This window comes from Lithobates pipiens, unplaced genomic scaffold (assembly GCF_037356315.1).
Source record: "Lithobates pipiens isolate NorthernLeopardFrog02 unplaced genomic scaffold, aLitPip1_a1.2 Scaffold_1, whole genome shotgun sequence".
NCBI lineage: Eukaryota > Metazoa > Chordata > Amphibia > Anura > Ranidae > Lithobates > Lithobates pipiens.
This window is the reverse complement of record NW_027507685.1, coordinates 99,739,830-99,767,058: the sequence shown is the minus strand read 5'-3', so window position 1 is coordinate 99,767,058 and position 27,229 is coordinate 99,739,830. Positions and strand designations below refer to the sequence as shown.

The window sequence follows — 27,229 nt, the reverse complement described above, 5'->3', positions numbered from 1 at the left end:
AATCCATGTCCTTAATCTGCTTGTCTTCAGCAAACTGTTTGTGGCCTTTCTTGTGCATAAGCTTTAGAAGAGGCTTCCTTCTGGGACGACAGCCATGCAGACCAATTTGATGCAGTGTGTGGCGTATGGTCTGAGCACTGACAGGCTGACCCCCCACCCAGTGCCGGGACAAGGTCACCCAGAGCCCAGGGCAAACACGCCAAACTGCACCCCCCGCCCCCAATGTGTATGAGCATTATGTGTCATCAAAAATCCCCCCCCCCCAAAAAAACAGAGCACTAATCTTTTTTTTTTTTTTTTTTTTTTTTAAATCTTTATTTAAGGAATGCGGTACAAATAATGCAGTTTCATAACAAATTGTTCACCAACAAAAATTTTTTTCGTGCCAAACCAAAGAGACAGTAGATCATCGACGTCCGTAATTAATACTTAATAAGACCAATATTCACAGGGCTATCAACCCTATGTGGCAACCGGAAGTCGGACATGTTCATTTCCCTCCCCTTATACATTTTTGTAATAAATCCAGGCCCTTTTCACACCCCCCCCCCCCAAAAAAAAGGGGGGGGGCCCGCCGGGCCCACGTCGAATGGTAGAGTGGGACATGAAAAAAGGGGGGGTAGACCTTTTGCCAATCAAGGCGGTACCGTGCCCTTGTGGTAGGCCACTACTCATCATTACTTGTGGGCTTGTATTTCAGAAAATGCACCCGACGTGGTACTTAGTCCATCGGATTGGGATCGCGGTGTAATGCCCTAGATTTCCCGGGTGGGTGGGGGACAGACTTCGTCAGGGCCCGCAGCCCCGGCCATGATCAGACCCTCAGATGTAAGATTTGTATTCGTCAGAGTATCGGAACATATCCCAGTGTGTCCAACGTGCATTGTGTTCTTCCTCACGCTGTATATCGCACACTCTGGTGAACCACAAAGATACCGTAGGTGGAGACTGTTGCTTCCATACACTGGGAATGCAAGCCCGTGCCGCGCTCAGCAGATGCCTCAATAAGGATTTGCTGTACTGCTTACATGACATTGGGGTTAGGTTTAAGAATATAGCTGCTGGATTATCCTGTAAGGAGATATCTGTGATTTTGTGAATGATCTGCAAGACCTGTCCCCAGAACTGGGCTAGATCTGGACACTCCCAGAAAATGTGGAGCAGTGTGCCATTGTGGGTGTTACATCTCCAACATAGGGGGCTAAGGCCTGGAAATATGGACGCCAGAACTGATGGGGTCCTGTACCAACGCGTCAGAATCTTGTAGGTTATCTCCTGATATTTGCTACACAAGGATGATTTGTGCGCAAACAGGAGAATACGTTTTTTTTGATCCTCCGTGAATGTGGTATGGAGATCCCTTTCCCACTTCCTCAAGTATGGAGGGTCAGCTTGCGACGCGTGAGCGAGTAAAATATTATAGGAGTAGGAAAGAGACCCCCTTATGGGCCCTTCTCCCGAACATAAGCCCTCAAAGGGAGTCAATTGTCTGCGAAAGCAGCCGCTGTCTGGGAGGGATCGGAGGAAGTGTGCAAGTTGTGTAATCTTCCATTTCCCCAAAATTGAAGAATTAAGGACAGGATATACGCTTGCCGGGTCAACCCACCCCGAGGGGCCGAGAAAAGTAGAGGCTCTGACCAAACTCTGATCCGATTGGAGTCTAAATGATCTGTCCGATACTCCTGGTTGGAAGTCCGGGTGTCCTATTATGGGCGTCTCCTGCTCTAGTCGTACCCCCAATTTTTGGGGAGAATATCTGCACCAGTCCACAACTCTATTCATATGGACTGCTGTGTGATACAGGGCAGGGTCAGGAAGCCCAACCCCCCCTCTAAGTTTCGGTCTCTGTAATAGCGAACCCTTAAGCCGCGCCGGCCCACCCTGCCAGATGTACTTAATAAAGAGCGAACGTAGCTTGCCAAAGAAGCTACGCGGAATCCCCACTGGCAATGTCTGTAAGAGGTAGAGCAATCGCGGCATAACGTTCATCTTTAAGACATTGCATCTACCAAACCAAGAAACCGGTTCCTCCATCTGTCTAAATCCAGAGAAATACTATTTATTAAAGGCTGAAAGTTGAGTTGGTAGATAAGTCTCTGATCTGAGGGAATTTTGGTACCTAAATACTTGATTGCTTGGGGGGCCCTGCGAAAGGGAAAGTTGCCACTAAGGCGATTCCAGTGGCTAGGAGGGAGGGAGACATTAAGTGCCTCTGATTTTTGAAGGTTGATTTTGAAGTCCGATAGATCGCCATATCGGTGAATCTCCGATAGGAGGATCGGGAGAGAGGTATGTGGATCGGAAATATAGAACAAAAGGTCGTCCGCATACGCAGCGATTTTATGGTGGTATGTGCTTGTTTCCAGCCCCCTGATGTCAGGGTTAAGCCGAATATGTTGCAATAGGGGTTCCAACGAGAGTATGAAAAGAAGCGGGGAGAGTGGACATCCCTGCCTCGTTCCATTGTGTATATTAAAGGATTTTGAGGTGACCCCATTTACCCTGACCGAAGCTGTAGGGGTAGAGTAAATCGCAGAGATCCAGGACAGAATGGGGCCCGGCATCCCAAGGCGTCTCAGAGTGGCTAGGAGAAAAGTCCAGTTCACCCTGTCGAATGCCTTTTCGGCATCCGTAGACAAAAGGATGAATGGAGTGTTTAGTTGTTTGGCTCTAGCAATAACATTTATTGTCCTGACCGTATTGTCCCGGGCCTCCCTATTGCGTATAAAGCCCACCTGGTCCAGGGGGACTATACGCTGTAGGACTGTCCCTAGCCTTGTGGCCAAAATTTTTGTGAACAACTTCAGGTCACAATTCAGTAGCGAGATAGGCCTATAACTCGCACAAAGAAGTGGATCCTTCTCTGGCTTGGGGATCACAGTGATGCTAGCCTGTAAAAGATCTTGTGGCATGTGATGACCATCCAGTATAGCATTGAAGGCGGCCACAAAGTGAGACGCCACCTGTGCTTGAAAGGTTTTGTAATATGCAATTGTGAACCCGTCAGGGCCTGGTGCTTTTCCCTTCGGGGATCCCGCTAGGGCACCTGCAAGTTCTTCCACCGTTACAGGCTGCGAGAGACGGTCCACCTCTTCCGCATTGAGGGAAGGTAAATTAGCTGCCTCAAGGTAGGCGTCTAGCGCCGCTCCCCTATCCTGAGTCCGAGCACTCAACGGGGAAGAGTGAAGATTATACAGCGCTTCGTAAAAAGAGCGGAAAGACTCCGCCATAGCCACCGAATCGTGAATTCTGTGCCCTGTGGGGGAGGACAAAGCCGATATGTATGACAAATTGCGTTGAGTTCTAATGGCATTCGCTAAAGTTCTGCTACATTTGTCCCCAAATTCGTAGAACGTTCTGCAGGTTTTCATAAGCTTAAGCTTGGATTGGAATAAGGAGTGTTCCCTTATTTGTTCCCGAAGTTCAGTAACTTCAGCTTCTAGGGCTCGGTTTGGTTGTGCTTTATGACGTTTTTCGCAATCGTGCAGCTTTGAAAGCAGCTCAGACAGCACTTTCACTCTGGCCACTTTAAGTCTGTGGCCGTGTTTAATAAGCATTCCTCTAATGTAACACTTGTGCGCCGACCATATAGAAAGGGGATTAGGGACCGAATCCTTGTTGAGATCAAAGAAGAGTTCTAGGTGGCGCAATATATCCGCCTTCACCTCAGGGTCCTGGATGAGCGAATCATTTAGTCGCCATGTAGTGGAACTATGTGTCCGATTATGTAATGCTAGAACCATAGATATCGGCGCGTGATCCGACAACGCGATGTGACCGATCAGGGCATTAGTTACTAATGGGATCGTGGCGTGAGAGACTAGAAAGAGATCAATTCTGGAATATGATCCATGCACCGCTGAGAAAAAGGAGTAGTCCTTCTCCTGCGGGTGAAGGATACGCCAAATATCGACTAGCCGATGGGAGTGTAACAGCTCCTTAACTTGAATTCGGGTTCTCTGGGATAAGGCCGAGCTCCCCGATGAGGAATCCCTCCGAGGGTCGATGGTTAAATTGAAGTCCCCCCCCCCACCAGAGTACCTTCAGCAAAAGAAGCCAGAGCGGATAGGCAGGAATCCAGGGCTGAAAGCTGGTCCACATTTGGTAAATATAAGTTAGCCAGAGTGTACGTTTGCGAGTGTGGCTTTCCCTTAATGAAAAGGTATCTACCCTCCTGATCTGTATGAATGTCTATCAGCTGCCAAGGCACAGTTTTTGCCAGGAGGATACACGTGCCCTTTGATTTTGATGTAGGGGACACACTGTGATACGCTACCGGGAAATGCTTACTGTTCAGTTTTGGAATCCTATCGGCCCGGAAGTGGGTCTCTTGTAGAAACACCACTTGGGGTCTTTGCCTCCATAGTTCTGCTAGACAACTGGACCGTTTTTCGGGAACATTTAAGCCCCGCACGTTCCATGATACAAACTTCAGTGACATGTTAACCACGTGAGGCCGGGCTGTCAGACCCTAACGTAATCAGAGACAGATATTAGGATGGGGAAGGGGAAGGCGGGGAGAGGAGGGAGGTTGGAAAGATCAGGGGAGAAGGAGAACAGAAAGGGAAAAAGGGATACAGAGAGAAAAAGAGAAACGATAAATACAGGGAAAGAGAACTAAGCTCCGTGTGGAGAACTACTGCCTGATCGGGCAGTTCGGGCCTATTGGGGGAAGAAGTAGGACACTTCAAGAGTGGAGCTCCCGAAGCGCGAGCCCCCCAACAGCCCCCCTTGTAAGGCGGTCCCTTTTTGGAGCCGCTATGCCAGGTTAAGCTTCTCAATTTAACAAAATAAACATATCTATTACATCAATGCAACGAATACAAGGAGTGTTAACTAAATATAAAACAATAGTATGTCATCAAACACTAACATAATCACACCGGATGTGTCTCCAGCAGGGGAACTCTCCCCCCCCCCGCGCGACACCCCGGTTCATGGGAACAGACCCCGACTTTCAAATGGTGCCCCAGCACCGGTATCCCACCCCCAGGCCAGCGGCCAACAGTAAACCCAGGACAACCATTGTATTAATATGATGGTGGCAAGAGGAGATCCCCCGGAGGCCAGCCTTCGGCACAGCGCCCTGTATATTATAAATAGGGCTAATACCACCCCCCCCCCCCCCCCCCGCCCCTGAGCTCAACAGAATATTACCGGAGTAAAATGCAATAACAAAAAAAAAAAAAAACCCACCCCCCCCTCCCCAAAACCATGATCCGGAGCAAGGACAACAGTTGAGCCAGACTTGCGGCACACAAGAAGTAGATGAGCGTATCGCCCAGGTGTCTGACCCTTGTTCTCCTCTCTCGTACAGTCTGTGGTAGCACCCCGTGTCGGGTCCCACTTCTACCCCGGCTACCTTGCACAGGTGTGCACTAACTTAGAGTCTGGTTGTCCTCAGGATGGCTCATAATCCCTGGTAGTTCAAGCCTGAGCCACTGACTCCTCAAGGTTTCCTTCCAGAACGATTAATGTCCCTGAACCGAGGCCATCAACCAGGTGGGATACAGATGGTTCCAGGAACAACCTGCAAGTCTATGCAACTGAGGTAGGGGGAAGCAACAGAAACAGAGTCAAGCCAAAACAGTACTTACGCTCATGAGGAGCCCGTTCAGTCCGTTGAAAAGCCCTTCAGGGCCCATGAGGCCACAGGAACCTACGGCTCGCTGTCTTGCGGGGCCTGCGGTCTTCTGTTTCGGGGTCCCCGATTGCATCGGGATCTCTGCGGCCCTCCCGCCGAGTGAGCCACTGGGATGGTGCCAGTTGGAGGAGAATCCACTGACAGCCAATTGGGTAGCGACACCGAGGGCAGTTCCAGTGAGTTAAGGAAAGCAGGGACCTCCGCCGGGTGTCGCAGGGTGTACGAGCGGCCGCCCCTCCTCGCAATAAGGTGGAAAGGGTGGCCCCACTTGTACATGATCCCGTGTTCGGTGAGCTTCTCCAAAAGTGGTTTCATACATCATCGCATCTGAAGGGTCCTCCGGGAGACGTCGGGCAAAAGAGTGATTTGTGCTCCGTCAAAATCCAATTGTCCTTTGTGCCAGGCCCGTTGTAATATGCTTTCTTTGAGGGAGTAGTTATGCAAGCAACATAAAACGTCTCTGGGCCTGTCTGCAGCTGGCGTTCTGGCACCCAGGGTCCTATGCACCCTGTCAATTTCAATGGATGTTTCCGATGGGCGCTCCAGGTAATTATTAAATATGGCAGTAACGGTCGCTTTGAGGTCCGCCTGGTGGGTGGCTTCTGGCAGGCCACGAATTCTTATGTTACGCCTGCGATTATGGTTCTCCAAGTCATCTACCAGGAGATGCAGCTGTGCGACTTGATCTACCACCTCCCTTCTCATGGTGACATCTTGGCGGAGGGTGGCGGCCTCAGCCTCAACTGAGGAGACCCGCGTGGACACATCAGAAACCTCCTGTTTGATGCAGGCAAGCTCTCCACGAAGTGCCACCTCCATTCTGGACGCCAACAAGTCCAGATCATCTCTAGTGGGGAGCTTTTGTAATAATGCCCATAAGGTCTGTTCATTAAGTAGAGTGGCGGAGGGGCCTCTTGGGGTTTCTAACAGGGGAGTGGCAGTGCCAGGGCCCCGCTCCACAAGCTGCTGCGAGTCTCTGGTGGAGGCCTGGTAATGGGAGGCATGTGTGTCTCTGGAAGTCCACTGCATGGAGCCTCCCATGTCCCCTCCAGGGCTGCCCAGAGATGCTAGCGATAGTGACCGTGGGAGGCATGGGGAAAGGTCACTGGCCGGGGAGAACAGGGGCATATCATTGCCTCCCTCGTACCTCTCACTGCTGGTAGGCGCTGACATAGCGAGCTCCGTCCTCGCGGCAGGCGCCGCCGCCATCTTGGACGGGTCCGGGGTTGAGGCGGCCGGCTGAATCGGCACGAGGAACCGCTCCATGCGGACAAAACCGGGGCCCCGGGGCAAGCGAATCTCCTCCCAGGCTGCGTGCACGGAGTTGAGAAGCCCGAATGTGCGGTAGTCTGTGCGGGGTAGGCTGCTAGGGAGCCGCGGCCCGGGAGCTCAGGGATATCACGTCCTCACGCTTCCATGCCGAGACCACGCCCCCCGCACTAATCTTTTTCACCCCCCCAAGCATAAATTCCCCCTCCTCCCAGTGCAAATCTGTTCCCCTGCTGAAATCCCCCCTCCCAGCACAAATCTTACCCCACAAATCCCCCCCAAGTGCCCACCCAAAAAAAAAATCACTCCTCATAGCACATATTATCTACCCCTAAAATTGACCCTCCCAATAACCCTACTGCAAATCCCTCCTTCCAGCACAAATCATCTTCCCCCCATTCCTTCTCCCTCTAAATTTTAGCATACCCCCAAATTTCCTCTCCTAGAACAATACTTACTCCCTGCTGCCCCCCAAATCCCCCTTTCCAACAAAAATCCCCTCCTCCAATTTCCTTGTGGTGCCCCCCCCCACCTCACATGATACCACAGTGCCCAGGGCAGCCGGCCCTCCTGCCCACCCATTGTCCCGGCCCTGCCCCCACCCCTTCAACCTCTGCAGCAATGCTGGCAGCACTCATACTTCTATTTCCCAAAGACAACCTCTGGATATGACGCTGAGCACGTGCACTCAACTTCCTTGGTAGACCATGGCGAAGCCTGTTCTGAGTGGAACCTGTCCTGTTATACCACTGTATGGTCTTGGCCACCATGCTGCAGCTCAGTTTCAGGGTCTTGGCAATCTTCTTATAGTCTAGACCATCTTTATATAGAGCAAAAATGATTTTTTTCAGATCCTCAGGGAGTTCTTTGCCATGAGGTGCCATGTTAAACTTCCAGTAACCAGTATGAGAGAGTGAGAGCGATGACACCAAATTTAACACACCTGCTCCCCATTCAGACCTGAGACCTTGTAGCACTAATGAGTCACATGACACCGGGAGGAAAAATGGCTAATTGGGCCCAATTTGGACATTTTCACTTAAGGGTGTACTCACTTTTGTTGCCAGCGGTTTAGACATTACTGGCTGTGTGTTGAGTTATTTTGAGGGGACAGCAAATTTACACCGTTATACAAGCTGTACACTCACTACTTTACATTGTAGACAAGTATCACTTCTTCAGTGTTGTCACATGAAAAGATAGAAGAACTACACTGGGCTGGGTGGCACAGTGGTATAGTGGTTAGCACTCTCATCCTAGCAGTAAGAAGAGTTGCTGGTTTGAATCCCAACCATGACACTACCTGCCTGGAGTTTGCATGTTCTCCCTGTGCCTGTGTGGGTTTCCTCCAGGTACTCTGGCTTCCCCCCACAATCCAAAGACATCCAGGTAGGTTAATTGGTTTCTGTCCAAAATTGGCCCTAGTATATGAATGGGGATCTTGGATTGTGGGCTCCTTGAGGATAGGGACCAATGTGAGTGTGCAATTTACAGGGATAGGGACTATTGTAGACACTCACTCAGGTTGAACTGGATGGACTGGTGTCTTTGTTCAACCTTACTAACTATGAAACTATGAAGAAAATATTTACAAAATTGTTAGGGGCTTACTCATTTTTGTGAGATATTTCACACATATATATATATATATATATATATATATATATATATATTTTTTTTTTTTTTTTTACGGCAGATGTCAGGCACTTTACCTCTAGCAAAATTATTAATGATTAATAGACATTAGTAACTACAACAATTCATAAAATACATTTCCTAAGCTAAGCAGGACTGGGCCTAATAACCATAACTACGCAGGCACAGTTTAATGAATGCCATCTGCTGCGCGGAGCTGATGCAATTACACAGCTGTTACCTCTCCTTGGGTATTTCAGGCACACAGTCTGGTAACACAGGCTGTAAGCTAGTAATTTTACCAGATAATAGTCATCTGTATTGTTTTGCTTTAGTATCTAAACATTATGCCCAGGAACAGCAAGAAAACCGGCACCATATATTTTCTTCCTTTTTCTATATTTTATGGTGACTAACTTAAAAGTGCCTGTGCTTTAATGTCTATCTGGACATTGGGGCAGTACTAGTATAGAAAAGCCATGAATAATAAATAATTGTCAAGAATCGCAATGGCCCTCCATGCTACATCATTACATTTTTAAAGGGGCTTTCTGGGTAAAGTAGATGTAGACCCAATCCCCAAAATCTCATATAAGCTCTAATATAAGTTATTTCCAATGCTTTACATCTGCAGATTTCATTAAATTAATATCTGTTGGTTCTGCCCTGAAGGTCCTTCTGCAGGCACATCCTTTTAAGACAACAATCCATCCCTGTCTATGTCAGGGCCCCTCTCAAATGTTCTCCTGCATTGTCACCCTGTCAAATGGCTTCCAGGGGAGACTTCAATGAGGATTTTCTATGCAATACAGGCATATGACCTTAATCTTGGACTTCCATTAAGGAGAAGGCCAATCACAAGAGTAAGAAAGAAGCTGGAGCTGGAGAGTGGGTCATACACTAGGAGCAGCCAATGGAAAATTTGCATTAAGGAGAAAAGATACAAACAACCCCAAGGATAAACCGAGGAAAAAACCAAGCTTTAGGCTGGGTTCACACTGCTGCAGTGATGAGATCGTATGTGATTCGCACCGCACTGCAGTGCAAATCACATCCGATCTCTTGTGCGATGCGAGTTCAGCCATACAGATAGTATGGCTGAATTCGCATTGCACCCGGCCCAAACTCGCACAGTACCCTTTTTTTGGTCCGCAGCAGAATCGGATCGCATGGGTGTTCACACCATGCGATCCGATTCATGTCTGAGTTTGCAGATCGCACTGCGATATGCGAACTGATCTGGGGGTGTCATTAACTTTTCACTGACACTCCCAGCCGTCCGCATAGGGCAGTGTGAACTGCCGCCGGGAGGCATGTGATGCGGGAACCCGCAGCGGATTTGCAGCGTTCCTGCATCGCTGCAAAGTGAACCCAGCCTTAAGGAGAAAAGCAGTCACAAGTAGGGATGAGCCGAACACCCCCCGGTTCGGTTCGCACCAGAACTTGCGAACGACCCCCGCGTTCGGTACGAACGTTAGAACCCCATTGAAGTCTATGGGACTCGAACGTTCGAATTGGAAAGTGCTAATTTTAACGGCTAATATGCAAGATAGTGTCCTAAAAAGGGTTTGGGGACCTGCCTCCTGCCTCAGGGGACATGGGTCACTGCAAAAAAAAGTTTTAAAAACTGCCGTTTTGGCGGGAGCACTGATTTTAATGACGATTAAAGTGAAAAAATGGTGCCTGGGGGGTGTCTGTAGTATGCCTGTGAAGTGCCACGTGTTTCCCGTGTTTAGAACAGTCCCTGCACAAAATGACATTAAACGGAAATAACACCATTTAAAACTGCTTGCGGTTTTAATGTTATATCTGGTTCCTGCAATATGGTTGAAAATCATTGAGAAACATGGCATGGGTAGCCCTCCCTGCCCATTACCAGCCTATTTGGGTCTTGTACGCATATTAAGGGGAACCCCGTACCCATATTAAAAAAAGGAAATGCGTGTGGCCCCCAGGCCCTATATACTCAGAACAGCAGTATACAGGCGGTGCAAACAAGACAGGGACTGTGTAAGTTTGTTGTGTTAAGTTGAATCTGTTTGTCATTTTCAACTGGTACATTTTTAAAGTGTAGCTCCAGTCAAAAAATCTTTAAGCTTTTTGGAAAACATAGGGAAGGGTTATCACCCCTGTATAATTTGTTTTGTCGTCCATCTTTTTTCATCTCACTTGCTGCTGTCTCCTTGCGTTTGCAAGTAGGAGATGTTTGTAAGTTGGATGTTTGAAAGTAGGGGCCTGCCCTATATTATAGCGGTATGTACTGGGTACAGAGCACGCAGACAGCACGCACTATCTCCTAACACTACTGACTGCAAGCTCTATTATTAACCACTTGTTAGCCCAATGTTTGCATAAAGTGAAAGATGAAGTTATGCTGAGTAAATAGATATCAAACATGTCACTCTTCAAAATTGCACATGCCCGTGGAATGGCGCCAAACGTCGCTACTTAAAAAATCCCCATAGGCGACGCTTTAATTTTTTTTTTTACTGGTTTCATGTTTTGAGTTGCAGAGGAGGTCTAGGACTAGAATTATTGCTCTCGCTCTAACATTCTCGGCGATACCTCACATGTGTGGCACATGCGAGCACATGGGGACATGGGCGCTTTAATTTTAATTTTATTTTTTTTATTGTTCATTTTACTTTATTTATGTTAGTTTGACATTTTTTTCCCCAAAAATATATTTTTGATCACTTTTATTCCTATTACAAGAAATGTAAACATCCCTTGTAATAGGAATATGGGGTGACAGGTCCTCTTTACAGTGAAATCTGGGGGGTCAATATGACCCCACATCTTACCTCTAGGCTGGGAAGCCTGAAATAAAAAATAAAAAAAAGATTCTGGCTTTGATCGTACTGGCGAGTTGGTAGAAGCACCGGAGGGCGGTGAGGGGTGGGGGGCGTCTATGGCTGGGTATTTCAGGGTATCACCGAGTATGGCTGGGTATCTCTGAGTATGGCTGGGTATGGCAATTTATGGCAGGGTATTACAGAGTATTGGCGGGGTACTACAGAGTAATAGCAGGGTACTGCAGAGTATTGGGGGGTACTACAGAGTAATGGCAGGGTACTGCAGAGTATTGGGGGTACTGCAGAGTAATGGCAGTGTACTGCACTGCAGAGTAATGGCAGGGTACTGCAGAGTATTGGGGGTACTGCAGAGTAATGGCAGGGTACTGCAGAGTATTGGGGGTACTGCAGAGTAATGGCAGGGTACTGCACTGCAGAGTAATGGCAGGGTACTGCAGAGTATTGGGGGTACTGCAGAGTAATGGCGGGTACTGCAGAGTAATGGCGGGTACTGCAGAGTATTGGGGGGTACTGCAGAGTAATGGGGGTTACTGCAGAGTAATGGGGGTACTGCAGAGTAATGGCAGGGTACTGCACTGCAGAGTAATGGCAGGGTACTGCACTGCAGAGTAATGGCGGGGTACTGCAGAGTAATGGCAGGGTACTGCAGAGTATGCACTGGTATTGCAGAGTATTGGCAGGGAATTGAGGGGTTAAATTCGGTGAGCAGCGATGTGGGCACTGCAGATGCAGCCCACATCGCTGCTGACACCGATCTCTTTCCCCTCCGCTGTACCGATCGGTACAGAGAGGGGAGGGAGGAACAGGCGTCATAACATGACGCCGGTTTGTTTCCAAGTGATCACTCCGTCATTTGACGGAGCAATCACGTGGTAAACGGCCGCTATGAGCGGCTGTTTACCGTGATCCGTGATGCGACCCGGCGGTCACGGATGCTCTCGAGTGCGCACACCTCGGGGCACGCGAGAGCAGAATTCTGGGAGGCCGTTAATTAACGGCCTCTCAGAGTTAAACAACCGCCCTGAAGCCGTTATTCGGCAATGGGCAGTTGTTAAGTGGTTAAAGCTAGATCACTAGCTATATAGGTGAGGTGAATATAGTGGTGTATACTGCAGTCAGGGCACAGACAACAACCACTACACAGCAGCAAGATAGGAAATCAGCCAAAAACGATTGGTGTGTACTGTGTTGAAGGTACACAGAACACCCACTGCTTCAGATGCTAAGTAACACACTACACGAAGCCGCCTCAAAGGCGGCCTTATATAGTGTGGGGCGTGCACTACACAGCCTGAGCTATTATGTCCACAGGCAGGATGCCTGTGGCCAATCATGGCTCTCCTCGCTGCCGGCGCTGCGATTAGCCAAGCATGCGGGGTCACAGTGCATGCTTGGCCAATCATGGGGCAGCAATGCACTGCGCCACCGCAGTGCATTGTGGTCCGCGCGCGCGTCACTCGAATTTTGACGCGAACGGCCCAAACGTTCGGAATTCGCCGAACGGCCGAACAGCCAATGTTCGAGTCGAACGTACGTTCGACTCGAACACGAAGCTCATCCCTAGTCACAAGCATAAAAAAGAACACACCAACCATGGGTCTACAGAAGTCTCAAACAAAACACCTGCAAAGTAAACATTCCCAGAAGAGAATGTTGAGCCAAAGAGGGGGAAGAGCAGCCAATGGAAATTGTGCATTAAGGAGAAAAGCCAATCACAAGCATAAGAAAGAACACACCAACAAAATGTCTGCTGGAGTCTCAGATAAACCAACTGCCATGGAGACAACCCCAGAAGAGAATGTGGAGCTGGAGAATGGAAAGGACCCTATTGCCGCGTACACATAATCAGACTATCCGGCAGATTTGGACAATCCGCCCGTGTGTGGGCTCCGGCGGATTTTTTTCCCCCTAAAGTCCGGCGGACTTAGAAAGTAGTTTTGACTCAAAAATTGTCCGGTGGACAATGCGGCCGTCTGTGCGCTAGTCCGCCGGATTTTTGAAATGAACGGACTTTCCCGCACACGGAGAAAAGTCAGTTCATTTTAAACGGACACGTCGCTGGCCCCGTCACCTGGTATGGACATAAAGGGGAAGCCCTACGCCAAAAAAATGGCGTGGGGGTCCCCCCCAGGGTCCATATAAGACCCTTTTCTCCGAGCACGCAACCCGGCCGGTCAGGAAAGGGGGTGGGGACAAGCGAGTGCCCCCCTTCCTGAGGCATACCAGGCCACGTGCCCTCAACATAGGGGGTGCTTTGGGGAAAGGGGGGGCCATGTGTCCCCCACCACCTCAAAGCACCTTGCCCCCAAGTTGATGAGGACAAGGGCCTCTTCCGGACAACCCTGGCTGTTGGTTGTCGGGGTCTGCGGGCGGGGGGTTTATCGAAATCTTTAATAAGGGGGCCCCCAGATACTGGCCCCCCACCCTATGTGAATGAGTATGAGGTACAATGTACCCCTACCCATTCACCTGGTGAAAAAAATGTAAATAAAACACAACACAAGGTTTCAAAATAATTTATTGCACAGCACCGGGGGTCTTCGTCCGCCTTGGGGGTCTTCTCGCCGGACTCCTTTGCTATCTTCTGCTATCTCTTTTACTAGCGGAGGAGCCTGGCTTTCTTCTTCGTCGCCACCCGGGGGTCTTCTTCCGACTTCGGGAGTCTTGTCCCCCTCTTCGGGGGTCTTGTCCCCCTCTTCGGTTCTTCTTGCCGGGCCTCCGCTTTCTTCCTTTAGCTCTTTTACTAGAAGTGGACGGTCTTCTGTCGCCGCTGCCTCTTCTTCAGACTTCGGGGGTCTTGCCCCCTCTTCGGTTCTTCTTGCCGGGCCTCCGCTCCTTCTTCCAGCACTTTTACTAGCGGTAGCCCGGTCTTCTGTCACCGCTGCCACCTTCTCTTCTCTTCTCCACTTCTTCTTCTTTTTTCCTTCCCGGGCCATGGACTCCAGCTCTGTGACTGGCACGGCGCGCTGCTGAAGAAAGGGCATGAGTGTGCATACGCCAATGACATTGGCGCAAGCGTACATGGCAAATATCTCCTAAACTGTGCAGGTTTAGGAGATATTTCCAGTACCTACAGGTAAGCCTTATTATAGGTTTACCTGTAGGTAAAAGTGGAATGTAAGGGTTTACATCCACTTTAATAAAAATATATATATATAGTATTGGAAGTGAAAATATTGCAGTGTATTTCCCAAAAGAGAGAAAACCGAAAGAAAAGAAAAGTAGGAGACAATATTACAGCAATACTAGCACATGAAAGACCAAGAGGCCATGCTGACGTCCCAGATGAAATCTTGGGAAATGTGAGTACAAAGTCAAAAAGACACAGCATACACCATGGGGGCTGCAGAGGCCATTGGGAATGAATGCAATGCCAGGAACACAGAGTTCTATAGATCATACATTTTTCAAAAGAGGCCTCGGATCCCTCCAGCATTAATAAAACAGGAGTAATATTACCAGTCGTTAACTAGGCATCTGCGGTGGACAGATGAGAGAATGAGTAAAATAGAGAAGCGGGATCAGAAATTGCAGGGCAGACTGGAATAGATTCAACTCAGACAAAGAGATGATTGAGTTGATGCGGTCCTTCAAGAGCACCCTGGACACACAAATTAAACCAAGCTTTCCTGCAGCTTCTGACCTGAAATGATAGAGCGGGTATTTGGATGGAATGATATGACCAACAAAAAAGCCGGCAGAAAGAAAATGGTGGGCCCAGGAGGTCTCTAAGTACCAGCTGCAAGATGCTGCTGGACTCAATAAACAGGTGCAATGGAGGCATCTTGCAGTCTACTAAAGCGCTATTATTGTCTGAGAAAGCAGCACATTTTGACAAGATGCAGAGAATACAGAAAGGGTTGGAGGGCAATTGAGCCTAGAACCTAAGGAGGATGAGAAAGAGCACTTCGTCCAGGCTGCTAGTCACCTCCTTACAGATCAGAGGAAGACGTATCACTGTTGGCTTCGCTGCCAGCAGTGAATTTCAAATCTTGGAGAGCTCAACATTTTCTGTGGGTCATGCTATATCCCTGGACCCCCACATGATGGTTTGAGCACCACTGCGTGTTTTGTAGTTAATTATGTTTCACTGCTAAATGCCAAAAGGTTGGAAAGCTGGGTTGTGTGGTCTCCTTCCCACTGGAGGTGGAGGTGGGAGTGAGTGAGCACCTGAGTCACCCTTAAAAAAGTCTATAGTGTTCCTGCTCAAGTTCTTATTCAAATGGAAGTATGTTGAATGAATGGTCATTAAAACTTGAGTAAAGTCTTGTTTTGTTCTTCTAAGGAATAAGCAACTAAATTCATATCCCGGTGGTTTGGACATTCCAATTCTTTGAAACATTGTTGAAAGAAGATGAGAACATGGGGTTGGTCCATCTCCTCTAGAAAGGATTAAAAGCTGTCTCCTCAGGAGCTGAGCAAAGAAATTAGCTAACTTACCCAGATGTGCCAGCTACAATGGAACTTCTTCTTAAAGCATTGGTAGTACCTGTGATTGCACCTCTGGATGAGGACAAGGACTGTTGGTCTGGAGGATACAGCTAATGCTTCATCGGATTCTACATTTCGGAGACCTAGTCTCATCTGCAGAGCTTTCTAGGGAGGAGAGTTCTTCCTATAAAAGACATCAATCTAGGCTCGCCAGAAGTTCTGGACTTCTTCATCTCTTTTACCTCCTGACAGCTTGGCTTCAGGTCTGCTTTATGTATCCCAGGTATCTAATATGTCACTAGGCCCAATTATACCTAGCTAATGGAAATAAATGGGTAAAAGAACATCCTCTCAATGTGATAAACACACATGTGACTGAAGACAAACTACGCACATACTGTATATTGCACAGGGCAAGTGGTCCAGACCCATACAGGAAACCTGCCAAAAAGACCAGGATAGCAGGCAAAACATTAACTCCAACCCTCCCAGCCAGGACAGCACCCAATGACCACTTCTGGTACAATGTTTTTTATTGAAATATGAAAAAGGGAAAACCAGATAACAAATACACACACAGGGGATATGGACATAAAACATAAGAAAGAGGTTCACATAAAATACATTATAAAATGTATATTATGAGGGTATAGATTATAAACGGACTTGACCCACCAGCTAGGGCCAGGGGTCAGTGCGTTATGCCCAAGCCTTGAGACCCAGGGTCTAAGGCAGACAAGGGGGGCAGGGTTGTCCACAGAATGGGGAAGAGAAAACCAATTAAAAAAAACAAAAAACCCAAAAAAATAAAAAACACATGCAGTGGGGGGGGGGGGGGGGGATGTGTTGGATGGCGGAGGGGGATGATAGGTCTAGAACAGAGTGGCAAGCAAGCAAGAGGCCCAGCGACAGAGAAGAAGTGGGAAAGAGAAAGGGGGGTCCTCCATGCTGGAGACAGGGTCAAATTGAATTTAGAGTCCTACATTAGTCAGATTTAGATTAGGGAGTGCGTAGGACCACCACAGGACCCACACCTTACACACCTTGCATGGGAGTCGTGGAGGATACTAGACATTTTTTCGTGGATCATAAGGGTCGTCAAGGTATTCTTTACCTCTGTGAATGAGACAGAAGGTTTTTTCCAAGCCCTCGCTATTGTTCGTTTGGCAGCGATAAATAAGTAGATGGCTAGTTTCTGTTGGTGAGAGAAAAGGCCCGGGAGCGGGCAATGGAGTAATACAAATTTGGGGTCCTTGTGGAAGGGGACATGAAATAGGGAGGATAGTAGGCCAAAGACCCTTTACCAGAACTCTACAAGACAGGGCAAGACCACTATGTGTGCAGTTCATCTCCTCGTTGACCACAACACCAAAAGCATCTGTCATTGCATGATGGGTTTGACTTGCCCATACGGGCTGGGACCCAGTACCAGCGCAGGAGGACCTTATAGGCCACCTCAAATGTGGCAGTGTTAAAGGAGCATTTTTCTAAGCTGGACCAGGCCTTACCCCAGTCACTAAATCTATGCGGAACAGGTCACGTTCCCATTTAAGCACATAGGAAAGGGTAGTGGAAGTGCTTCCGGCAGTTAGTAAGGAGTAGATCATAGAGATGGTGCTGCGAGCTCCTGGACAATGCTGGTAGGTGTGCTCAAAGGCAGTCATTTGATATGGAAAGTAAGGTGCCGGAGGGAAGTTTTCCAGTGTCGCAGCTGAATGTAACAGAAGAGCTCGGCAGGCGGAGCTTCATGGATTTCTTGAATGGAGGACCACATGGGGAAGGCGCGGGTATTAAGAAAGGGACCAACCAGTGAGAACCCATGGGCAGGCCACCACGAAAAAATGTGGGGTTGTTCCGAGCCAGGTGGGAACAAAGGATTATTTAAGAAGGGAAGCAGCGGCAGGAAAAGGGGCATAGGTTTGCTGAGTATCGTATCGAGTCCCAATAACCACTTCAACCTGCTTGCAAGCATTTCCTCTATCCAGACCAACTCCATCTGCTGCTACAGCCTTGCTCCTGGGCTCTTCAGGCTCCTAGCCAAGTTGTAAGTGTGGGAAGTAAGGGTGGACTTTGATGGGATATGTTATATGAGGCTTCTGATGGGGACCTCAATGTAAACGAGACTCTGATGGGGGCACACTACTCAAAAAATTCCCCAAGAGAACCTGTATCATGACACAAAAAGAACCAATCCACAAGTAGGCCTACAAGAGCCTAAGCATGTATTATTGCTCAACAGTTGGGTTAATGTATTTATCAGTGAACACTGGTATGTAAATTGACGGTTTTAAATGGGTTATAAATACTTATTTCCCAAGACATTTCTCCATGTGACAATTTGTTTACCTCTAAGAAAAAAAAAATCTGTACTTTGCAACCACAGTAAGCTCAGTCCATGCAGCAAATAACTTGTACCTTGATCTGAGCCAGGGAAGCTAAATTAAGCTGCTCAATCATAAATAGTGATGGCCGAACGGTTCGCCCGGCGGTCGTTTCGCGGCGAATTTCCGACTTTCGCCGTCCGCGGGTTCGAACGCCTTTTTCCGTCGTTCGCCCCGGCGGACTTACGTGTTTAATGTATACAAGAACTTTAACCTTTCGTGACACGTTTATCATGTGTTACAGGACAACCAATTGAGACATGACAGCTCATGGACACTTGGACATTCCCCCTAACCTATAAATACACCCGATCCGGTGGCCATTTTACATTCTTTCTTCTGTCACTGTAGGGAAAGGATCCTGTGTGGAGTAGGGACAGAGAAAACGCTAGCTATTTGGTACACAAAAGTTCTTTTCAGGACTGGTATAGGTGTTAGGTCAGCAGCCTGAGTTTCTTTTGTCAGTTTAGATAAAGGGACAGAGCGCTGTATGCTGCTATTTTAGGGACAGCTCAGCCAGATTAGTCTTTCTTCATCATCATCATCATCATCATCATTAGCTGTTACTATCAGGTCCACAAAAGAGCTGTTCCAGCTAATCGTTCCAGCCTACTCTTTTTTGCCAATTTGTATAGGGACAGGCAGGAAGCAGTGTGTCAGGCAGTGAGGATAATTTTAAAGACTTGCTGTTACTATTAGTTCCACAAAGGTTCTTTTCAGGACTGGTATCAGTGGTACGGTAATAGGCTTGTACACGTATAATATTCTTTCTTCCAAATATAGAAAGAATATTATACTTGACTGCTGCCCTTCTGCTGCAGTCTGCTAATCATTCACAACTCACTTGTTCCACAAAGCTCTTTATCAGGACTGGTAACTTGGTCTGTCTAGGGTGCTACGGTACATAGGCTTGGGTGCGGTACAGTCTGCTGTTCTGTAAGGACCGCTATCGGTCCACAATACATAGGGTTGCCGTGCACTACTGCTGACCGCTGCCCTATACTGCAGCAGTCCTTCATTGGTATAGGGACTGACGTACAGTCTGCTAATCACTAACACACAACCTGCTTGGTCCACAAAAGTTCTTATAAGGACTGGTAACTTGGTATAGGGTGCTACGGTACATAGGCCTGAGTGCGTTACAGTCTGCTGTTCTGTAAGGACCGCTATCGGTCCACAATACATAGGGTTGCCGTGCACTACTGCTGACCGCTGCCCTATACTGCAGCAGTCCTTCAGCGGTATAGGGACTGACGCACAGTCTGCTAAACACTAACACACAACCTGCTTGGTCCACAAAAGTTTTTATAAGGACTGGTAACTTGGTATAGGGTGCTACGGTACATAGGCCTGAGTGCGTTACAGTCTGCTGTTCTGTAAGGACCGCTATCGGTCCACAATACATAGGGTTGCCGTGCACTACTGCTGACCGCTGCCCTATACTGCAGCAGTCCTTCATTGGTATAGGGACTGACGTACAGTCTGCTAATCACTAACACACAACCTGCTTGGTCCACAAAAGTTCTTATAAGGACTGGTAACTTGGTATAGGGTGCTACGGTACATAGGCCTGAGTGCGTTACAGTCTGCTGTTCTGTAAGGACCGCTATCGGTCCACAATACATAGGGTTGCCGTGCACTACTGCTGACCGCTGCCCTATACTGCAGCAGTCCTTCAGCGGTATAGGGACTGACGCACAGTCTGCTAAACACTAACACACAACCTGCTTGGTCCACAAAAGTTTTTATAAGGACTGGTAACTTGGTATAGGGTGCTACGGTACATAGGCCTGAGTGCGTTACAGTCTGCTGTTCTGTAAGGACCGCTATCGGTCCACAATACATAGGGTTGCCGTGCACTACTGCTGACCGCTGCCCTATACTGCAGCAGTCCTTCATTGGTATAGGGACTGACGTACAGTCTGCTAATCACTAACACACAACCTGCTTGGTCCACAAAAGTTCTTATAAGGACTGGTAACTTGGTATAGGGTGCTACGGTACATAGGCCTGAGTGCGTTACAGTCTGCTGTTCTGTAAGGACCGCTATCGGTCCACAATACATAGGGTTGCCGTGCACTACTGCTGACCGCTGCCCTATACTGCAGCAGTCCTTCAGCGGTATAGGGACTGACGCACAGTCTGCTAAACACTAACACACAACCTGCTTGGTCCACAAAAGTTCTTATAAGGACTGGTAACTTGGTATAGGGTGCTACGGTACATAGGCCTGAGTGCAGTACAGTCTGCTGTTCTGTAAGGACCGCTATCGGTCCACAATACATAGGGTTGCCGTGCACTACTGCTGACCGCTGCCCTATACTGCAGCAGTCCTTCATTGGTATAGGGACTGACGTACAGTCTGCTAATCACTAACACACAACCTGCTTGGTCCACAAAAGTTCTTATAAGGACTGGTAACTTGGTATAGGGTGCTACGGTACATAGGCCTGAGTGCGTTACAGTCTGCTGTTCTGTAAGGACCGCTATCGGTCCACAATACATAGGGTTGCCGTGCACTACTGCTGACCGCTGCCCTATACTGCAGCAGTCCTTCATTGGTATAGGGACTGACGTACAGTCTGCTAATCACTAACACACAACCTGCTTGTTCCACAAAAGTTCTTATAAGGACTGGTAACTTGGTATAGGGTGCTACGGTACATAGGCCTGAGTGCGTTACAGTCTGCTGTTCTGTAAGGACCGCTATCGGTCCACAATACATAGGGTTGCCGTGCACTACTGCTGACCGCTGCCCTATACTGCAGCAGTCCTTCATTGGTATAGGGACTGACGTACAGTCTGCTAATCACTAACACACAACCTGCTTGTTCCACAAAAGTTCTTATAAGGACTGGTAACTTGGTATAGGGTGCTACGGTACATAGGCTTGAGTGCGGTACAGTCTGCTGTTCTGTAAGGACCGCTATCGGTCCACAATAGATAGGGTTGACGTGCACCACTGCTGACCGCTGCCCTATACTGCAGCAGTCCTTCAGCGGTATAGGGACTGACGTACAGTCTGCTAAACACTAATACACAACCTGCTTGGTCCACAAAAGTTCTTATAAGGACTGGTAACTTGGTATAGGGTGCTACGGTACATAGGCTTGAGTGCGGTACAGTCTGCTGTTCTGTAAGGACCGCTATCGGTCCACAATAGATAGGGTTGACGTGCACCACTGCTGACCGCTGCCCTATACTGCAGCAGTCCTTCAGCGGTATAGGGACTGACGCACAGTCTGCTAAACACTAACACACAACCTGCTTGGTCCACAAAAGTTTTTATAAGGACTGGTAACTTGGTATAGGGTGCTACGGTACATAGGCCTGAGTGCGTTACAGTCTGCTGTTCTGTAAGGACCGCTATCGGTCCACAATACATAGGGTTGCCGTGCACTACTGCTGACCGCTGCCCTATACTGCAGCAGTCCTTCATTGGTATAGGGACTGACGTACAGTCTGCTAATCACTAACACACAACCTGCTTGGTCCACAAAAGTTCTTATAAGGACTGGTAACTTGGTATAGGGTGCTACGGTACATAGGCCTGAGTGCGTTACAGTCTGCTGTTCTGTAAGGACCGCTATCGGTCCACAATACATAGGGTTGCCGTGCACTACTGCTGACCGCTGCCCTATACTGCAGCAGTCCTTCAGCGGTATAGGGACTGACGCACAGTCTGCTAAACACTAACACACAACCTGCTTGGTCCACAAAAGTTTTTATAAGGACTGGTAACTTGGTATAGGGTGCTACGGTACATAGGCCTGAGTGCAGTACAGTCTGCTGTTCTGTAAGGACCGCTATCGGTCCACAATACATAGGGTTGCCGTGCACTACTGCTGACCGCTGCCCTATACTGCAGCAGTCCTTCATTGGTATAGGGACTGACGTACAGTCTGCTAATCACTAACACACAACCTGCTTGTTCCACAAAAGTTCTTATAAGGACTGGTAACTTGGTATAGGGTGCTACGGTACATAGGCTTGAGTGCGGTACAGTCTGCTGTTCTGTAAGGACCGCTATCGGTCCACAATAGATAGGGTTGACGTGCACCACTGCTGACCGCTGCCCTATACTGCAGCAGTCCTTCAGCGGTATAGGGACTGACGTACAGTCTGCTAAACACTAATACACAACCTGCTTGGTCCACAAAAGTTCTTATAAGGACTGGTAACTTGGTATAGGGTGCTACGGTACATAGGCTTGAGTGCGGTACAGTCTGCTGTTCTGTAAGGACCGCTATCGGTCCACAATAGATAGGGTTGACGTGCACCACTGCTGACCGCTGCCCTATACTGCAGCAGTCCTTCAGCGGTATAGGGACTGACGCACAGTCTGCTAAACACTAACACACAACCTGCTTGGTCCACAAAAGTTTTTATAAGGACTGGTAACTTGGTATAGGGTGCTACGGTACATAGGCCTGAGTGCGTTACAGTCTGCTGTTCTGTAAGGACCGCTATCGGTCCACAATACATAGGGTTGCCGTGCACTACTGCTGACCGCTGCCCTATACTGCAGCAGTCCTTCATTGGTATAGGGACTGACGTACAGTCTGCTAATCACTAACACACAACCTGCTTGGTCCACAAAAGTTCTTATAAGGACTGGTAACTTGGTATAGGGTGCTACGGTACATAGGCCTGAGTGCGTTACAGTCTGCTGTTCTGTAAGGACCGCTATCGGTCCACAATACATAGGGTTGCCGTGCACTACTGCTGACCGCTGCCCTATACTGCAGCAGTCCTTCAGCGGTATAGGGACTGACGCACAGTCTGCTAAACACTAACACACAACCTGCTTGGTCCACAAAAGTTCTTATAAGGACTGGTAACTTGGTATAGGGTGCTACGGTACATAGGCTTGAGTGCGGTACAGTCTGCTGTTCTGTAAGGACCGCTATCGGTCCACAATAGATAGGGTTGACGTGCACCACTGCTGACCGCTGCCCTATACTGCAGCAGTCCTTCAGCGGTATAGGGACTGACGTACAGTCTGCTAAACACTAATACACAACCTGCTTGGTCCACAAAAGTTCTTATAAGGACTGGTAACTTGGTATAGGGTGCTACGGTACATAGGCTTGAGTGCGGTACAGTCTGCTGTTCTGTAAGGACCGCTATAGGTCCACAATAGATAGGGTTGACGTGCACCACTGCTGACCGCTCACCTATACTGCAGCAGTCCTTCAGCGGTATAGGGACTAAGAGTTTTGTCACAGGGTCATTTAAAAAATGACATGCAGAGGAAGAGGCAGGCCCTTCCGCAGGGGTGGTAGGGGTAGGGCAGGAGCAACAGGCTTGAGCCAAAGTGGGAAGTTGCAGAAGGTGCGTTCAATTACTTTAAAGGATGCACCAGACTTGGTTGAGTGGCTCGCTCAGCCTTACTCTTCTGCACCCTCCTCATCCTCTCGATCTGCACCCTCTTCTTCACTCTCTGCTATGTGCACCCCCAAAGACACTACCACCAACAACACGACCACCACCACCACCACCACATACCTTCCGCTTGAGTCACTGGAATTATTTTCCGATCCATATCAAGAGGACATTTCTGATGCGCAGCCACTCTTGGTATTGGATCAGGAAGAGGAGGTAGCAACAAGCGCTACTCAGCAGTCTGACGCCAGTACCCAGATCAGCCCAAGGAGGAGGTTGGTCCCCGGTGTTGCTGCCTACTCTACTTATAGCGGTGGGGAAGGTGACGTTGATGATGACGTGTCTAGTGATGTCACGTGGGTGCCCACAAGAGAGGAAGAGGAGGGGAGTTCAGAGGGAGATATGGACCAGCAGATAGGGAGGAGAAGCAGCAATGACTTACATTGCACAGCAGGGACAAAGCAGACTGCAAATGTATCAGGAGCGAGTCATCGACCATGTACGGTCACATCTGGCGCTCCCAGGACACCGGCACATGGCTCCGCAGTGTGGGCTTTTTTTAACGTGTCCGCTGCTGACAATAGCGTTGCCATCTGCAATCTTTGCAGTCAACGCGTTAGTCGCGGTAAGCCCAATACTCACCTAGGGACGACCGCCTTAAGAAGGCACATGAGCAGCCATCACCGAGCCCAGTGGGAGCAACGGAACACACAAAGCCACACTGCAGGCTCTCACCGTCCAGCCTCGTCTTCTACTTCTCCTTCTCCTCTCTCCTCACAATTGTCCTCCACTCCACCTTCCATCACGCCAAGCTCACATTTTTCTGCAAAAAGGCAGGCTTCCGTGGGCCTAATGTTTGAGCGTAAAAAAATGATGACGCCGGATAACCCTCTTGCCCAACGGTTGGCGGCTGGCTTGTCAGAACTCATAGCCCGCCAACTACTGCCATATAAACTGGTGGACTCGGAGGCCTTTCGCAAATTTGTGGCCATTGGAACACCACAATGGAAGGTCCCAGGAAGGAAGTATTTCTCAGAGAAGGGCATCCCAGAGCTATATGGCCATGTTCAGCGGCAAGTGAATGTATCTCTGGCACACAGTGTCGGTGCCAAGATACATCTGACCACAGACACGTGGTCTAGCAAACACGGGCAGGGAAGGTATATCAGTTTTACTGCCCACTGGGTGAACCTTCTGACGGCCGTCAAGCATGTAACCCGTGGCACCCGTGTAGATTTGGTTTTACCGCCACGGATTGCATGCAGGCCTGACTCTTCTTCTCCTCCTCCTACTCCATCCTCCTCCCTCTCCTCCTCAGCTGCCTCCTCCTTTTCCGCTGCTAGCGTCTCTTCCACTGCACCGCCCAAGCTCCCCAGAACCTATTCCACATGCCAGGTGAGACGTTGCCATGCCGTGCTGCGTCTGTTGTGCCTGGAAGCAAAGAGCCACACTGGCCCGGCACTCCTTTCAGCTTTGCGTTCACAGGCAGATGAGTGGCTAACACCGCTCAATTTGACAGTTGGTAAAGTGGTGTGTGACAACGGTGCCAATCTGCTTAGCGCATTGAAACAGGGCAAAATCACGCACGTGCCGTGCATGGCACACGTCTTAAACTTGGTCGTGCAGCGATTCCTTGTCAAATACCCTGGGGTCCAGGACATCTTGCGGCAGGCAAGGAAAATCTCGGCCCATTTCAGAAGATCTTACACGGCCATGGCTCGCCTTGCTGACATTCAGCGGCGACACCATCTGCCGGTCAGACGTCTTATTTGCGATTGCCCGACGCGATGGAACTCAACCTTCTATATGCTTGATAGGCTGCTCCAGCAGAAACGTGCAGTTAACGTCTACCTGTATGAACTCTGCGAAAGAAACGGTTCTGGGGAGCTGGGTTTTTTTTCACCGCGCCAGTGGCTGCTCATGCGCGACACATGCAGACTTCTGCGGCCATTTGAGGAGATCACCAAACTGGTCAGTCGCAGCCATGGCGCCATCAGTGACATGGTACCTTATGCCTTCTTTCTGGAGCGTGCATTGCGTCGTGTCATTGATCAGGCTGTGGAGGAGCAGGAGCGGGAAGATGAGGAAGTCGCAATGCTGGATGAATTCCCAGGGGGGGCTACTCTATCTGAGACAAGTCAACAACAGGAGTCTGATGAGGAGTCAGAGGAGGATGGTGCCGGGGCGGATGAGCAGGAGCAAGAAGAGCATGCTTTAAACCTTTCTGGGATCCCTGTTGTGCGAGGATGGGGAGAGGAGAATGAAGAGGACGACATTATCCTGGATGATGAGCAGGAGCCAGGCCACCACACCGCTTCCACTTTAGTGCAAATGGGGGCCTTCATGCTCCAGTGTTTTAATAGGGACCCCCGTATAAAAAGCATGAGGGTCAAGGACCAGTACTGGGTGGCAACGTACTTAGACCCCCGGTACAAACACAAAATGGCGGAAATGTTACCGCCGTCGCAGAGGGCTGTCAGAATGCAGCACTTCCAGGCCTTGCTTCGAGAAATGCTGCATTCTGCTTTTGCGTGCGCTGGCAGAGGAGCAATTCCCACTCCCAGAGAAGGATTTGCGGGTACCAATCCAACAGCGCCTGCAAGAAGAGGCCGGTTTGAAGATGTGTTGGTGACTTCGGATATGAGGTCATTCTTTCAGCCGACCCATCGACAGGTGTCATCCGGATCCAGCATCAGGGAACGCCTAGACCGTCAGGTGTCCGACTACATTGGGTTAACGGCCGATGTGGACGCTCTGAGGAGTGATGAACCCCTAGACTACTGGGTGGGCAGGCTTGACCTCTGGCCAGAGCTTGCCCAATTTGCAATCGAACTGTTGGCTTGCCCCTCATCCAGTGTCCTGTCCGAAAGGACGTTCAGCGCAGCAGGGGGGATTGTGACCGATAAGCGTACTCGCCTAGCTCACCACAGTGTTAACTACCTCACATTTCTAAAAATGAATGAGGCATGGATCTCGGAGGAATTCAACACATGTGATCAGTAGACCATGTATATGTCTATAAACAATTTTTGGAATCAAGCACACAGACCTTCTTAATTCATTTGGCTCACTTCCCTGACCCAAAAAAGCACACCGTACTATATGCCCCTACCCTCCTCTTTGAAGAGGTTGAGCGGTGTCATATTTCTACTGGGGCTGCTTATTATGAGGGGTTCCCACCATCCCTGTGCTGTGCTGACTTCCTCCTGGGTGTTCTTATTATGAGGGGCTCCCACCATCCCTGTGCTGTGCTGACTTCCTCCTGGGGGTTCTTATTATGAGGGGATCACACCATCCCTGTGCTGTGCTGACTTCCTCCTGGGGCTGCTTACGGTGCTGCTGTCAGCGCTGTATGTCACGGAGCTGCTGTCAGCGCTGTATGTCACGGAGCTGCTGTCAGCGCTGTATGTCACGGAGCTGCTGTCAGCGCTGTATGTCACGGAGCTGCTGTCAGCGCTGTATGTCACGGAGCTGCTGTCAGCGCTGTATGTCACGGAGCTGCTGTCAGCGCTGTATGTCACGGAGCTGCTGTCAGCGCTGTATGTCACGGAGCTGCTGTCAGCGCTGTATGTCACGGAGCTGCTGTCAGCGCTGTATGTCACGGAGCTGCTGTCAGCGCTGTATGTCACGGTGCTGCTGTCAGCGCTGTATGTCACGGAGCTGCTGTC

At 49.2% G+C, this 27,229-nt stretch overlaps 1 pseudogene; it reads left to right on the top strand.

The window, feature by feature from the left end:
• Nucleotides 1-12,957: 12,957 nt before the first annotated feature.
• On the top strand, nucleotides 12,958-15,701 carry LOC143987290 (coiled-coil domain-containing protein 81-like; annotated as a pseudogene).
• Nucleotides 15,702-27,229: the final 11,528 nt, after the last annotated feature.